The following is a 15,140-nucleotide window of genomic DNA, read 5'->3' on the forward strand; positions in this document are numbered from 1 at the left end:
AATAGTTGCTTCAGTTATTTTTCTGTTACTTGTAAAATATTTACATGGTTCAAAGTCAAATATATAAGTAGGGCATTTTCAGAGAATCTGGTTCTTATCCTTGTTGCCTGTATGTATTCCCGCTTCTTGCTATTCAGGTAAATTTTTTATATTTGTTTCCAGGTTATCCTTATATTTCTTTTTTTGACACAAACAGTTACATAAGTATGACAGTTGTATATGCCTGTGTGTGTAATTTCTCAGTTTTCATAGGTAGTTATATACACATTACACACTTTTCTACACCTTACTTTTTTTTTACTTAACAGTATATTGTTGAGATCACTTTGTAGGGGTATATTGGCCTTTTAATATCTTTATCATATTCCATTATGTGGAGTATACCATAACTTACTCCAACATTCTCCTATTAATGGGCATTTAGATTGCCTCTAGGCTTTTTTTTTTCAAGATTTATTTATTTTTTCTTTAATTTTTTTTAAAGATTTTATTTATTTGACAGAGGGAGAGCACAAGCAGGGGGAGTCACTGAGCAAGGAGCCCGATGTAGGGCTCAATCCCAAGACCCTGGGATCATGACCTGAGCCCGATGCGGGGCTCAATCCCAAGACCCTGGGATCGTGACCTGAGCCGAAGGCAGACACTTAACCGACTGAGCCACCCAGGTGCCCCTATTTATTTATTTTAGAGAGAGAGTGCGAGCATGCGAGCATGAGTGGGGGAAGGGGTGGAGGGAGATGGAGAGAGAATCCTCAGGCAGACTCCCTACTGAGCAAGGAGCTGGACATGGGGCTCTGTTCCAGGACCCTGAGATCATGACCTGACCTGAAGTCAAGAGTTGGCCTCTTAACCCACTGAGCCACCCAGGTGGCCCTGCTCCTAGGCTTTTGCTGTTACACATAGGGAGAGTGCGGTATTGAAAAGCTTTTATATACATTTTTACGTGGCCTCATTAGTTTACCTTCAGGATAGAGTTCTAGAAGTGGTATCACATTATGTAATTTTGCTAGCTAGTGCTGAATTTCTCTCTAGGGGTTGTTTTCATTTTGCATTATCACCAACATCTGTGAGAGTTCCAGTTTCCCCAAAGATTCACCAGCAGTCTTAAACTTTTATACAGAAAGACTGAACATCTGTTAAAGGCACTTTTAAAGAAACTATTCTATATGTGTGTGTGCGCTTGTGTGTAAAAGGTCATTGCTGTTATGAGCAATGCAACCCTCTATGGTTTCCCAATTAGTCATTTCTTTGCAATATATTTCTTATGTTCCCATCCAGACCATTTATAAATAATTATTAGACATAGTTGAAATAGTGTAACTGGTCTTTAGGTACATTGTAATTGTAACAAACTTCTGTTTGTGCCTGAGAAATTAATTACTGTTTAAAATGTTTTCAAGAGGAAAAGTGCTGTGATTTTCTGTTAGTTTACATGGCCTTTCTCAGCTAGGGTTCCTCTTCTGAACCACAGACCATAAAAATTGTTCAGTTTTACCTAGAGTGATTCATAACAAGTATCATTACAGATGTGTAGGAGAGAAGTTAATTATATATAATTTATGCTTGGGCCCGGCATTAAAACTTGATTCTCTTGTGGAGTCCTTAGTTGGGAAAGGCTATTTAATCCCTGCAAGGAATGGTTTTTTCCTCTCTACTTTATATCCCTGCCTTACTCCCCCCACTCACCCACTCCCTCTTATTGGTACCTTTGACTTGATGCGTTTGAAAGTAGGAACTTTTACAGATTCTCTCTTAATCTTAAAAATCTTATAAATTGTATACTTATAAAGTTTCGTGAATCTGATTTGAATAATAGTATTTAACTATGAAAACAGATCACTTGCTTTAAAAGAATAATTATGAAAATTATAGTATTAGGTAATCTGGTTTGGAAGGAACCTTATTAAAGCCATGAAGTCCAACCACCCTTGTGATGTTTAATTCTGTGATACTTTATTCCTATATTGCAAGTGATTGTTACTCAATTTTGGTACCTTCTTTCATAGTTAATTTAATGCCTTCTCAGGCAGCAAGTATTTTTCAGTGCTTACGATTTTTGTCTTCAAGGAGCTTTCATCTGTGGAAGACTGATGTATTAACAGTGAATTAATACACAGTGTGGTAAACGCTCCTGTAGATGTTATACATTGTGCTGTGGGAAGTCAAGGAAGTATGTAATGAGTTCTGTTGCATGTTGAAGGTTTTAGGAAAAGCTAGAGAGCATTGGACTACAGCAGGAATTTACAAGACAGTTGAGAAGAATGGTATTCTGGATACCAGTAGGATCAACCTGTGTATGTTGTCACGCTAATACTTGGCCTGTTGCAGTGGAAGTTACAAGGTGGTATGATGGGGAAGGCAGTGTAGATATTGGAGACAAGACTGAGATCTGAGGATAGAAGGACTTGAATACTAAACCTTTTTTTTTTTTTTGAAAGCAGTGCATTGGTGCTCATGTTTTTAAGGTAAGAAGTTTTATGTTAATTGTTCTGAAAAAGATAACTGGGCAGTAGTAGAAGGGATAGGTGGAAGGGAGAAGTGTCCTAAGGCCAAAAACAAATGACCAAGTTTGTTAGAAAGTTCTTCCTTGTGTTGAGATTAATCAGTATCTTTGAAACTTAGATCCTCTGATCTTAAATCTACTTTGAATTCAAAACAAATACAATCTCTTAAACCTTGGAGCCTTTGACATAATTATATGGTAGTACTTAATGTCTTGAAAGTGTGCTGTTCTAGCTATAAACTAATTCCCTAGTAACTGCAGTCCTTTTTTTTTAATGTTACGGGCTTTGGTCTTGAATTCAACCTTAAGGTGGTTGATAGGTTTCTTTTTAAAAAGAAAGGAAGACTTGCCTTTCTGAAGAGTTGAATTAGTGCTTTTCAAATAATCTGTAAAAGACCATTACAGAACAATTCTAATCCATTGGAGACCAATCCTTTTGTAAACTATAATGAAATTATCAGAAAAATGGAATTTGAAAAAGACAGATTCAGTCCTGTTTAGAACTTTCTATATCAACAGATAAAATTATCCAGTTGGAATGCTGTAAAAGTTTCTAAACTCACTTGATTTCTATACTTGCAGGCTATATTTCCCAGCCGCACCTGTTTAAATACCAGCTTATGACTTGATCTACTGGTTTACAGAACTGTAAACTAGCTTCATGGTGTTCTCTCCCTCTCTACTTTGTTCTTCTTACTCTCAGTTTTGCTTTGTTTTTAAAATAAAATTCATTTTAGAATATTAATTTTGTTTATTATGGACTCAAGTGGCTTAGCCTTATTTTAAGATAGAAAAGTATAAAACAGTGCATTAAAAATTAGATGTTTATTTCAGATTGGATAGTATCTCAAGACACTATTACAAAATAGAGCCACCGTTTTGCCACATTGATTATTAAGAAAGATTGAGAGGATTTGAAATAAAAATTCTATTTAAGGTACAGTTATTAAAATTGGTGAGGCACTCTTTGAGGAGTAAAAAGATGGATCCAATGAGAATAAACCTTTGTTTTCATTAATAAAGTAACACATTAAGTAACCTGTAAAACTTAAGCTAATTACTTGCCATAGATCTAATACCAAGATGAATTAATTGTCCATGTCTAATGAAATGAGATACGAGTTTCAGTGAAAAGGGAGAGTCCATTTTATCACTAGATGCTGTTAATGAGCCTTTTAAAATTAAGTCTTGATTGGATTGCAGTCAATTTAGTTAAAGAATATTTGAGCACCTTGTAGTTGTGTTGTACATAACAGATTTTCTTTTGAGAGGATTCAGTCTGTGTTGTGTTGACGGAATTAGTAGTGGAATGTTGCTTATGTGTATATAATGCTGCATCAGTTGACTTTCTTTTTCAAAATCCTTTATAACAGACTGGAAAATTTTTTCTGTCATATTAACAACAAATTATTAGGCAGTTTCATAAGCCTAGTGAGCCATCCTGTTCTGTCCTACTAGTTTTATTTTTCTATTTAACTCCAGTTATGAATCATTGGTAATGATTCACAGAAATTATATTGTTACTCTTTTGATTTTAAAACATGTCAACTTTTATGTATAATTGTTAACTCTTTTGCTTTTAAAGACAGGTGTAATTGTTTTGTGAGTTTGGGTCTTTTTTGGTTATAATTTGTTATACCAGGTCAATATCACAGCCTGTGGGTCCAAAAAATTAAAACCGAATCTCAGGTTATTGAAATAACTTTTATTTTGTGAGTTATTTTTTACTTAGAAGAGAGTAAATAGAAATTATAGCAGATAGGCATGTTTTATAAAGGTGTTCATAAGTTTTTTAACATAAGTTTTTGCTGAATTCAAATACCTATAAAGTATGCTACATACAGAGGACTAATCATTTCATATTGAAAAGGGTTTTAACAATATGTAAAGAAAGTTTTGTATAATTTCATCTTTGTAACTAATAAGATTAATTTTTGCCTAGTAACTTGTGTTCATTTAAATTATGAGATTATGGAATGTTAAGAAACAATTGGAAGTATCCTTATACTTGAGTATGTATAATACGATCAAGCTGTTGCATCAAAGTGTTTTAAGATATTTAAAATTTAAAAGAGGTCACAACTTTAAAAGAAGTCACAAGTAGTAAAAGCAAATGCTTAAGCTTATCTATTGCAAAATAATTTTTTTTCTTGATTATGAAAGCCTTTCATGTTTAGTATGGAAATTATTAGACAGTTTTTTTTTAAACCATAATCTTTCCCATTTGGAGGCAGGTGTTACATTTATATGTTGGTGCATATTTTGAGACCATATGTTTTTGTAAACTGATACATTTTACTTAAGAATATTATATCTGTTTATGCCCATAAAAACTCATGTACATGTTAAAAAATGAATTGTTTTTTACTATGAAAATGTTGTGAAGAACATCTGCACGTATTATTAGGATGAATTTATAGAAGTATAATTGACTGTTCGAAAATGTATTACCAAAATTGCCTTTTAAAGCTACTACTTGAAATTATAAACAGTCTCAACAGGAAGTGAAAATGTTTTGTAATGAATCGTCTCTAAAATTGGTATACCAGTTTTTTAAGGGGACAAAAATATACTCTGTATTGATTCGCATATTTTTGGTTAGCGAGGTTAAATCTGTTACTATATATTTATTTGGACTTTAATATTCACTTTTGTATTGCCTGTCATTGCTACCACCCCAAACCACTATTTTGTGTTTTCTTTTAATTATCACTTTGAAAAAATACAAATTTATACCTAAACAATGGGTCCTGTATACCCCTTACCTAGATTTGCCAGATTTATTAACATTTTGTACATGTTTGTGCACATATGTGTTCTCTTCCTGTGTTTATATATGTATATGTAGATTTATTAACTTAGATACATAGTGAATGCTCATTATTTTCTAATTGTGTACTTGTGAATTCGCCTATTTGCTAAGGTTTATTAGTAATTAATACTCGTGGCACTTTCAGTTATTCATGGACATGCTCAGAGCAGCAAAAAAAAAAAAAAAAAGAATTGTGGGTCATCCAGTGCTCTTGTTCCCAGCTGAAGTCAAGTAAGGCAACACCAGTCTCTCGTTTTAGCTCTGATGCTGTGAATAAGTGTTCTTTTCACTGTCTGCTTAGTGCTGTTTTTTGCATAGTTGCTTTTTGCTGGTGATTTTGGTGTTAAAAATGACCCCAAACAAATTGCTCTCTAGTGTTTCTAAGCACAAGAAGACTGTGATATGCCTTAGGAAGAAAACACATGTGTTAGTCTTCCTTCAGGAGTGAGTTACAGTGTTGTTGGCTGTTAGATCAATGTTAATGAATTAACAGTATGCATTAAATAGGGTGTCTTTAAACATACACACACAAACATAACATACATAAAACTGGATTGCATACCCACTGATTGATGAAAATGTTGTGACCAGAGGCTCACAGTAGCATAATCCTATATTTCCCTTAGGAACAATGGTTTAGTATTCTCTAATTCAGTGTTCACAGGACTTTATAGATCATAACTGTCCTGAGTAATGAAAATTGATCTATGTGTGTGCACACACGTGTGTATATAAAATTATTATTACCTTTTATTTGCTGAATCATTTGAGAGTTAAGTTGCAGATGCCCTGACCCTTCACCCCTATGTTAGAGTGCGTTTCCTTAGAACAGGAATGTCTATTTACATCATCAAGGTCTCTTTCTTCACATCTAGCAAATTTAACACTGCTACAATATTACATTCTTTGATACACATTCTAAACTCAAGTTTCTCCAATTTTTCATTCGTTTAAATTCTTCTGTCCCAGAAACCAGTTTGGATTGCACATGACAGTTGTGTCTCTAGATCTCTAATTTGAAACAGCTACTCAGCCTTTTATTGTCTTTCATGATTTGGGTTTGTTTCATTGTTTTCTCATGATTAGATTCAGGCCGTGCATTTTGGGCAGGAATGTTTTTAAAAGTGATGCCCAGTCCTCAGCACACTGCATTAGTTACACAGTGTTAGTCTGCCCTGTTTTGATGATATTAACGTTAATCATTTGGTTAAAATGATGTCAGTCATATTTTTTCACTGTAGAGGTACTTTTCCCCCTTTTACATTAATAATTAATCTAAGGGGAACACCTTGAAACTTTGTAAATATCCTGTTCTCAACAAGATTCTGCCCAGTAGTTGTAGGATCGGTTAATGAGTCTTGGCTCACATCCATTATTACTATAATAGTGTTTGCAAAATTGTTATTTTTCTCTGTCATTTGCTTCATATTTATCACTTGACATTCAACTGTAATGAAGATACTTCCTGTCATTTCTGATAGTTCTAAAACTCTATGTTTTATATATTTATTAGTATATACTAGAAGACAGCATTTATTCATTAAAGCATACAGGAAATCAATTTATTTCAAATAACATTATAAGTAATAGATTCTCTTTGTCCTGAATCTAACTAGAATTGGTGCAACTTGTCCATCTCCTTTTGGTTCTCTAGATAGATCTAAGGATGGTGCTAACTATTCAGGGAAGCTGTATGTTCCAGAGTTCTATCCATTTAGACTAACAGCAGAAGCCATCACCCCCCACAACCAGTGACCTTTAGATTTCTCATGTCTACCCTCTTAACACTTTACACTTTAGCTTCTTTAATCATGATCAACTTTTTGGTTTTCACTGTCCACTGGCAAAGTTTCTTCTTTTCAGATAGTTCTATTTCCAAAGAGAAGGCTTTTGTGTTCCTTATTTATGCTCAGATTCAGGTTGCATCATCTCCCTATGAAAATTTACATCTTTAGAGAGCTGCGCTATATTATATTGGCTTTAGAATTTCTCTCTTGACTGGAATCTCCCCTGAATTCCGGCTTGCTTACTTAACGTCTTGACTGGTTTGGTGGAGGTAGGAGTGAGTGGTGAAGGTAATGCTCAGTTACTGGTGGAGGTGGAGGTGGAGGTGGAGGTGGAGGTGGAGTCAAGGCTGCAACACACTGAGCAGTTGCTAGATTCAGCTGCTGCTCTCTGTCCTCATTACCTGTGAATTAACCCATTTAATCCTCAAACAGTCCTGTGAGGTAGCTCCTGTTTTTAGTCTAATTTTATCATTGAGGAAATGGTGGGTAGGGAAGGTAAGAACCTTATCTTAACCTGCTAGTGAGTTGCCTTGTCAGGATTTGAACTGGCTGGTTTGAGTGGGTGGGTTTGATTACTACATTGTGCGCTTCCTCGGTAGCCTTCCGATTTCCTTATGTCCCCTGTTCCTGCCTGTCTCCCTCTAGCAACCAGAGTGAATTTTTAAAATAGTCCTATCGTGTAGGTTCATGTATTTAAGAGTCACATCTATACTGTGGCTGATAGGCCCATCATGATCTTGTCCAGCTGCCTTCCGGGCTTCTCTTCTGTTTGCCGCCTCTGTGACTGAGCACCCGTCTTTCCATTCTGTGAACTAACGTTCTCATTGTAGAATTTGGTCTTGCCACCCTCTGCCTGGGATACTCTTCCCCCAAAGCTGTGTAAACCCATCCCCATTTCATTTCAGATTTCGTTCAGTTTCACTTTTTCAGAGAGACCTTCCATAACCACTCTGCTCAAATATGGCAACCTCTAATGCTCCTCCACTCTCCTTTTATCCTTTTGCCTCTGCATTTTGTTTCATATCCATCATCACTCTTGAGATATTTTATGTGTTTATTATTATTTATCCCTTCTTCTAGGGGAGTGTGTTTGGTGTTCTATGAGAGCAGAGTGCTGTCTGTTTTGTTCATTTTGTTCACCGTCCTGTCCTGAGTGGTAAAGCTGTTAAGTACCTGCCACATAGTTGGTACTTGGGAAATACGTGTTGAAGGAAGGAATCTTTTGCCTTTTAATTTTGCTTATAATTATTTTGCATAATGAAGTTTTCACTTGGGCAGTCCAACTATATTTTATTGTTGTTTTGGTGGATTCTGTCTTTAGGGTGAAGCTCAGAGGTTTTTACATTTCCCAGTAGTTCATATGGGTATTTGCTGTTTTCTCTAATTGTTATGGTTTTATTGAGTCAATTAAATCTCACATTCTGTTATAAATGATTTCATTCTATAGGATAAAATTAGAAATTCCACTCTTCCTCAGTTACTTTTTTTCAATTACTTTGCTTTTTAAAACAATTTTATTAACTTAAGAAATTTTAATTGCTTTTGATAATTGCATATTTTTTTACAGTATGTGAAAAGTGTGAAATTTAAATTTTTTGAAATTCTTAACTCAGCAAATCTTTAGGTTTTTAAAACTTTCTAAGGAATATTTTTGTGCAATGATTTAGTTTTTGGAGGAATTGACTCCTATGGTATATAGGTTAGAATTTGCCCAGTTAGTTGTATTTTGTCCAGATATGCTGTATTTATTACCAAATGATCTAATAAAAACAGGAGTAAATGTTTGTTGTAAAACGATGTATGATGTTTCTAAGCCATATTATCTTCGTGTTTTGATACCATGCTAAGTTGTTTTTTTGTATAGCTCTTTGGAAGGGTGATACTAAGTTCTGGTTTGCTCAGGACAGTTTGAGCTATATTTATTGTATAGGTCTAATTATTGATAATATCTCCTTTCATTTTCAAAGTATACTGGTTCAAATGACAAATTGCATAGTCACCCTCAGATATGGGCATTGTTTTTGTGTTCAGTTTTTTCTACAAAACATTAGCATTGTTGTTAAATCTACTTTTGTATTCCCTGTCATGAGATTTGTTATGGAATGATACTGTGGACTTAGGAAATTTTTGTTATAAAATGAAAATGTTGCTTTTAATATGTCTGTTTCAAAGTGCTTCCCTTAGAATAAGAACTAATTTCTGTATATTTGGAGGAAAATTCTGTATATTTGGAAAAATGTGTGTATCCGAGGATCATTCTGCCCTCTTGTACTTGATGCCTTCCTTGCTTGTTTATAGGATTTGATTCATGTTCTTTATTGGTCTGTTCTTATCAGCAGCCATGCTTTAAAAAAAAAAAATACACGGGAGACATCCTCAATTCTTTCTATCCACGATTGACCATTAACAGATTTGCATACCAGTCTGTTCAGATTTTTCAGCACCACTGGCTCAGTCAGTGCTGTCCTTTACTCTTTGCTCAGACTTCTGTAACCTCCTCTCTTCACTCTTCTCTTTTCCAGATTATTTGCACATCTTTTTTTTATTTTTCCATAAAGTGAGTTGTTTTGCTACTAATGTCTTGTTTGTATATGTACACGTGCACATGTCTTCTGTCTAGGTAGGTGTAAGGTTGTAGTACTCTATATCAGGAAATGAAGTTTCTTCTCACCCATTGCCAAGCAGTTAAATCTTCTATTTCCGTTACCTGATTTACCTTGAGTTACTTTAAACTTTTTTATTTGATTGTTTACCTGTCTAGATAATTCATAGAATAAATGCAACCTCACTTATCAAGTTTTAGAATTCCCTTTGTGTGTAGGGCACTTTTCTTTTGTTGATATAACATAGCGTAAGGTTTTTGAGTCAGGGTTTTCTTAAGCATTTGATCAGATCTTTTCGTATCTTAAAACCCCAGCAGGAACGTGGTTGTTAGAAGCATCTCACATCACAAATGTGATGTTTTAGAAGTTAAGATTTTTTATTTTTATTTATTTATTTTTTAAAGATTTTATTTATTTATTTGACACACAGAGACAGCAAGAGAGGGAACACAAGCAGGGAGAGCAGGAGAGGGAGAAGCAGGCTCCCCATTGAGCAGGGAGCCCGATGCGGGGCTTGATCCCAGGACCCTGGGACCATGACCTGAGCCGAAGGCAGACGCTTAACGACTGAGCCACCCAGGCGCCCCTAGAAGTTAAGATTTTTTAAAATGTACTCTTTATTGTGGGTTATAATTATCAGAAGGAAGGAATGAAGTCACCATGGAGAACAGTTGATGAGTTTATGTTTAGAGCATTATACACTTGTAGAACTAGCCGGTGAAAGAATTTAAAATAAAAAAAACATATATTTGGCATGATGGCAGAAATCTGTTGGCAGGAAGTAACATTGTTGTCCTAATCAGATCTCGTGGGTAGAGACTTTTTTCAAAATGGAGTATTCTATTGTAGTCAAGGTTGAGGTGCATGTAAATACCCCAAAATGATATTTTGTGTCCTCTGTCATCACCAGTTAGAGGATACCTAATGGGACTCTCTGTGATTGAGTTCAAGATGCTTGTCATCTCTAATCTCCCACATCCCCACCTGAGCCCTAGGCTTGTTTAAATAAAACTCTCTTTAAGGTATACCCAAAAGCATATTGTCATTTTTCATTAAACTAGTTTAAATTAATCAAATTAAAATTGAATAAGAAAACTTGAGTAGCCGCACAGCCACACTGAAGTGCTCAATGGCAGTGTGATTTAGTGGCTGCCTTTTGGGACAGCAGAACAGACCATTCTTATTACAGACTTCTAGTGGACGGACGTTGCTGGCCTAGGCAGAGATTGGAGGACAAATAATTTCTGTTTTTAACTTTGTATTTTGAAATAATTTTAAATTTACAGAAGAATTGCAGAAATAATACAAAGAATTACCATGTACCTTTCACCTCATTCACCATTTTTTATTTAACATTTACCACTTTAGAGCTCTTGGGCCTCTCTGCTTATGTCATCCATTCCTCTCTTCCTCTTTCTCCCTTTCTCTCTCCCTCCCTTCCTCTTGGAATTTGGAGAATTGCCCAGCCTTTCTTTGCTTTTTGCAGACATTGGGTTTTGGGGGGAAATAATTTTTTATGATTAAAAATATTTAACATGATTATAGATGTTTGACAGGTTTATACATTTATCTATTAGAATATATAAACCAGATTCTAAGAGTGCTCATTTTGTTTTTTTGGGGTCTTTTTCCATTGGCATTGAAGTTGTGTTTATTCAGACTATCACTGGTCTCAGTGCTTTTTCCCTTGCTGAAAAATTTTTTAAACTCATAATGAGAAGTATTAAAAATAATTCAGGAATGTGCTGATGACCAATCTCTTAACTTTTATCCATATTCACCTAGACATATGATTTATTTTGGACCAATTTGCACTATGTAGATAGGCCAGTGATAAGTGAAATCTAGTCTGGATAATACAGCAAGTGAGTTTTATTGGCATTAAAGCTGACTCATTTTTGAGGAACGATGGAATGATTGATTTTTCTTTGATGGAAAGATTAGATGAAAAAGAAAAACACTTCATTAAGCTGACAGAGGACCAGGAACCATCGTGGCATTAGGTGTGGGGCTTGACGAAGATGTGGAGCAGTAGTGGTGTGGCATGACCAGCTGCGACAGGTGGCCTGTTTGAGCCACAGCAGCAGCGAACATTTAATTTAACCTGACAAAGCAAATACTATGATGAAGGCCATTATTTCCTTTGTACAGTGTTATTTTCCCATAATGATGTCAGTCTCATCTTCTCACCTTCTAAAATGTCAAGCCGGCGCCTGGGTGGCTCAGTCGTTAAGCGTCTGCCTTCGGCTCAGGTCGTGATCCCGGGGTCCTGGGATCGAGCCCCGCATTGGGCTCCCTGCTCGGCGGGGATCCTGCTTCTCGCTCTCCCACTCCCCCTGCTTGTGTTCCCTCTCTTGCGGTCTCTTTCTGTCAAATAAATAAATAAAATCTTAAAAAAAAAAATAAAAAAAATAAAAAATAAAATGTCAAGCCATTCATATTGCCCCTACGTGTGTTTATTACATGCCTTTATCCAGCTAGAATATTCTTCCATCTTTCAAAATTTGTTTAATAATTTAGAAAGTATTTTGATTCCCTGTTCTGGGCCAGACAAGAAACAGAGAGTTTTCCTGTATTCCCAGGGAGCCTAACTTAGAGAGGAAGAATGGAAATAAACAGCCAAGTATAAATGAACTAGACAATTTTAGATAGTGGTAAGTACCATGAAGAGAATAACATCAGGTGATACAGTAAGTGTGATCAGGGGTGGAGTGCTTTCAGTGAGTATGTGTGAAGCCTTTCATCAGGGCTGTGTGAAGAGGTGACATCACACCTATGACAAAAGGGGCTGATGTGGGAAGGCCTGAAGACACTGTTTCTGGGTAAAATGAGAACCCAGTGCAAAGGCACTCATACTGGAATGAGATTACACTGAGGAATAGCAAGGCCAGGTTGGGGGGTGGGGATGAGAGGAGATGAGGTTGACGAGAGATGGTGTCTGTCCAGATCCTTCCAAAAAGGCATGGGAAGGAGTTGGGATTTTATTGGAAGAGCAGTTGCAAGTCATTGGATGATTTTAAGCAGAGTGGCATGATCTGATATATTTTTAAAAAGAATAGTCTCAAAGCAGTTAGAGAATGGTTGTAAAGCTTGTAAATGTGTAGGGAGGTGGGTAAGAGTTGAAGCAAGGGGATTGGAGAGTAGGCTCTTGCAGTTGTTGAGGTGGGAGACGATCGTGGCATGCACTGGGAACTTTTTTCCAGGTTCCTTTTAATTCAGCATGGTCAGAGCACTTCAGCCTTCCATAATCTTCCCTTGATGAACTTCCACAGTACTTGTTCTCTAAGGATGGGATGTAATATTTAATTTTACTATTCGTGTTTCCTTACCTAGGCTGCATTCTCCAAGAGCAGCGATTTATTTATATTTCTGATTTCCTCAGTGAAGTGTGGACATAATTGTGCCCATTTAAAAATTATGTTCTTCTTACCACAGAATTTTAGTCACCACTTTCTTGAATTTTCCGAAGTATAGAAGTTCACATAGATAATACAGAAGAATCACTTGAAAATTTACTTAAATTTAAATGAGTGACATATGACTTAAATTCCACAAAAGAGAAAAAAAGAAAAAGAAAGCCAGCAAGCACTTTATAAGTTAGTTGAGTAGGACTTGAGGTTAAGAAATGAAACTGAAATTTAAGACATAAGAGTAACATTAATTGCCAGGGTAGAGATATTATATTAAGTACATTTTGAAAGAACATCAGTGGCCTTAATTAGGTTTTCAGGTCACACCCACAGACCTAAGTAACAATTTTTGATCTTCTTAAATAAGGTGCAGGTGTTTTTACCCACTCCTCTCCTCCAGAATATACATGATTCTTCTCTACATTAACATCTGCATATGGCTTATAATGTAAACCCATAATGAAAGATAAAAAGAGTTTCTCAATCAAATGGTTTGAATACTTATTACAATTACTTGTAATATTTTATATTTTGTTAATAATAGGTGTCATTTAATCGACGGTTTTAAATTGTGTATTTTAAGAAGTTTAAAGCAAATTACTTGGCAAGTTTTGAAGTAACCCTCAATAGACAATGTGAATTAGAATGTGTTCTTTCCTTTGGTCACTTACCGTGTCTCACCACCCAGCACAAGTACATACACATGAACTGGGTTTTACCCAGAGATATTTATTCCAACGATGTGTTTTAAATGTTTTTGACATTTAAAAAAAAAACCAAGGCATTTGAGACAGAAATGTTTTTTAGACAATAGTTGTTTAATGAGCTGCTTGTATATACAAGAGAAGAGAATGGGCCTGATTACTCACAATCTGATGTTTGAAAAAGTGTCTTTCCAGATCTTAGACATTTGCATATCTAATTGCCATGTAATCAAAACTAAGTGAACTGTAGCTGCTTGAAACTCTGAAATGAAAAGCAATCATCTGTCCAGGGAGGAGGGGGAACCCCCTTACTTGCAAGCCAGCCTGAATATTAGCATTATAGTCTTCTTGTGTTTAATTATAGGTGTCTGACTGAGCAGCAAATGCATGCTTGTATAATAAAGAAGGGAATGTGACTCTGAAACACCAGCTCGGCTTTTGGTAACAGAGCATTGGCTTTGAGAGAAGTTAGTATCCATTGTGTATTTTGGCCATAAGGGATTGTGCCATAATGACTGTTAATTACCTGCTTTGTTTGATATGGAAAGTAGTGGTTCCACGACTTTCTTCTTACCGGTGGCAGCACTCAATTGAAATGTGTATGAAGCAGCTCTAATGCCCTTCTTTATCTGCCGGGAAGACAGGAGGTAAAGAGAAGTAACTCGACTTTTCCCAGCTTTTTGTTGGCAGCTTTGTTTTGGGGTAAATCCTTTGAAAATAGAAAATTGCTTACCCCAAGATGGACTCTTTATACTTCCATAGACTTTAATATTGTATTTTATTATTTTTGCTACCTCATAAAAGCATTATTAAGAGAGATATTCTATTCTTAGTATTCTTAAATGTCATTTGGAAGTTTTGTAGCTACTGAGTACCAGAGAATTTCAGACAACTTAAAGCTCCTTTTATGTTTTAGCTCCTTTGACCTTCTAAATCTGACACAAATTTAAAACTCTCTTTAAGTTTTCTTATTGTCAGATAAGTAAATTACCCGTTTGTTTGGTACTTTACCTTCCTAACTTGGGTGTTGAATCTGTAATTTGAATATAATTAATAACCACTAAGGTCTGCTTAGAGAGATTGCAGGTAATACCTGTAAAGGATGTAAAAGCATACGTACATCCTGTATGCTGTTTGACGCTGCTCTACTCAGTGCCAGTTCGTCTAATGTTGTTTGTCTCTGCAATATTTTTCTTTAAAAAAAGTATTTATAAATATAGTAAATTGTCAATATGCATGTTTTTCTGTGCTCTGCCTGCTGTCATGCACTCTCAGCCAATGAATGCTAGTCTAGTGGATCACACATTTCTCAGTCAGTATA

At 35.6% G+C, this 15,140-nt stretch overlaps 1 protein-coding gene across 9 annotated transcripts in view; it reads left to right on the forward strand.

The window, feature by feature from the left end:
- The window catches only part of QKI (QKI, KH domain containing RNA binding), a 160,216-nt gene that overhangs the window by 68,049 nt on the left and 77,027 nt on the right, over window positions 1-15,140 (forward strand). The gene's annotated exons all lie outside the window — the stretch shown is intronic.

Source organism: Mirounga angustirostris, unplaced genomic scaffold (genome assembly GCF_029215605.1).
Source record: "Mirounga angustirostris isolate CCGP_5_RB_7025 unplaced genomic scaffold, mMirAng1.0.hap1 SCAF_8, whole genome shotgun sequence".
Classification (NCBI taxonomy): domain Eukaryota; kingdom Metazoa; phylum Chordata; class Mammalia; order Carnivora; family Phocidae; genus Mirounga; species Mirounga angustirostris.